This window comes from Apium graveolens, chromosome 11 (genome assembly GCF_009905375.1).
Source record: "Apium graveolens cultivar Ventura chromosome 11, ASM990537v1, whole genome shotgun sequence".
Classification (NCBI taxonomy): domain Eukaryota; kingdom Viridiplantae; phylum Streptophyta; class Magnoliopsida; order Apiales; family Apiaceae; genus Apium; species Apium graveolens.
The window spans coordinates 204,716,046-204,718,316 of NC_133657.1; the positions used below are offsets into that span (position 1 = coordinate 204,716,046).

Consider the following 2,271-nt stretch of genomic DNA (forward strand, 5'->3'; position numbering starts at 1 on the left):
ACGTCTCCGTTCATTTGCAGCCCTATTTATAACGATGATCTTGGAATTATAGAAAAGTCTGTAGGGAGTATAATTTAGAGATATACCTTTAGATAGCAAATCAAAAAGAAAGAAATACCAAAATAATGTTCGTAGAAGACCCGTCTTCTACGAACCAAACAAACCCAAATTTTATCTAACAGAAACTGATCCTAAAGTTTTAAGAACAATGCAAGAAATGCTTTTATTTTTTGGCCACTCAAACAATGAGGCAAAAGACTCTATTTCTAGAGGAGATCCATTTATAACTTACCAACTAATCAATTTGTAACCTACACAATAACAAATTTAAAAGCCGGTTCTTTATTGTAGGACTTCTACAAATTAAAATGTAAGTTACAGAATAAAAACAATTATATCACGATTTGAATTTTATTCAAGAAATATTTCAACAAAGAATATATACTAGATAGGTTTATATTCTGAGAGTGTCTAGGTAACATTTCCCAGCGAGCTTCTGAGTAAAGTATCCTTTAAAGAAATCTGCAGCACCAATCCTTTCAAACTTTGGAGGAGCTTGGGATGAAAGAAGGCTCGGTGCAGGACCAAATTCTCCATCTAGCTTCGGGCTTAAAAATGTAGCAATCGACATTCTTTCCTTCACTGGGTTAACAACGCCTCTATGCTCAATGCTACGATAAATTCCATTGGTTACAACCTATATATTAAATCATGTAATGCATTACATTTAGGTCAAGGAGTCTAGGATAACATATATATGTTCAAACAATGAAATTATGTTTTCATAATTAATTTACCTCCACAACATCTCCAATGTTTATTACAAAGGCAGAAGGCAGCGGTTTGACTGGAATCCAATTACCGTCCTTTCTAATATGGAGGCCTTCGATTTCATTTAGTTGAAAAAGGATGGTGAGGCCAGTAGCATCACTGTGGGGCGCGAGTCCAATAACTTGGTCTGCTTGAGGACATGGAGGATAGTAATTAGTCCTCAATTCCTCATTGATTGCATGCCTTCTTCAAACAGTACTTTAAAATCCTCAGGATCCATTTGAAGTGCCTTTGCCATTAGGTTGAGAATTTTCATAGCCAAGCTTTTCAACTCCACCGAATAAGCCTCTATAGCATTTCTGCATATTTATTATCTTCTTACTTTAGCTTGATGTAAGTTGGTCAGCGTATCTGGTACACGTAGTGATGTAAGTTCATTACCTGAATGATTGAGGTAGTTGTGGCAACAAGTGCGGTTTCCTGATTTCTGCAGGAAGGGTGATCATGTAAAACATATCAGCCCATTCAAGCTGCTGTTCATTCGAGACTACGAAGGCTTGTCCATATCCCTCGATATCTCCCTCAAGTTGACCAAACTTTTTCTTCTCTTCCAATGGCAGCTTAAAGAACTCCTCAATCTCTGTTTTCACTTTGTCCAGCAACGAATCGCTAACCCCATGGTTTATCAACTTTTAAACAAAAAAGTACAAGTAAGATCACGATAAATACCTGAAATAAGTATATCATCAAGTAGCATTTTAACAAATAAGTTTGTCTGAGAAATCGCGATAAATACCTGAAAGAAACCCCACTCTTTACACGCCTGGTCTAATTTGTTTAGCTCCTCGTCCCCTGAATCTCCATCAAGTAGGATATCCAAATCAATAACGGGGACTTCAAGTAATTTTGTGGAACCGACAACAACAGGTTCTTGATCTGAACGCAAGTACCGTATCGGAACCGTGGCAGATTTTTCCTTGACCAGTTCTTGTACTGAAGGTACTTGGAGGGAGGTACCTATCTTTTTTACTTCCATTTTTTCTCTATCGAATGCTCAGAACGCTCTCTTTCTTACTGTGTGTGTGCTTGTGAAGTGATCTTATGACTTATGAGGGACATCAAACGGGTTACTATATATAGTAAAATGAGTAAATAAATATTCTTTAATTTGGTTCTGATAGCATACAAAAGAAACGTGTAAAACTGACTAAAAGTCTATATTTTCCAATTTACTTAAGATTTATCACGACTTCAATGATTTGGGTTGTTAGAATTGATGAACAAAATGACATCTGCATGTGATACAGACAACTGGTCTAAAGATTACAAATATTGATAACTGGTTTAGAGGCTACAATTATATATTCAACACATTCACCACTTGCTCACACTGGATCTTTTGGTTTTATACGGAGAGCCATTCATCTGCATTTCAACTACTAAATTTGTGCTTGGTTGTATTCAATCATCACTACAAGAAATCGGGCCATTTACGACGGT

The 2,271-nt window shown here is 36.5% G+C and overlaps 1 pseudogene; it reads right to left on the reverse strand.

Moving 5' to 3' along the window:
- Positions 1–219: 219 nt before the first annotated feature.
- LOC141697455 (oxoglutarate-dependent flavonoid 7-O-demethylase 1-like) lies at positions 220–1,883 on the reverse strand (annotated as a pseudogene).
- Positions 1,884–2,271: the final 388 nt, after the last annotated feature.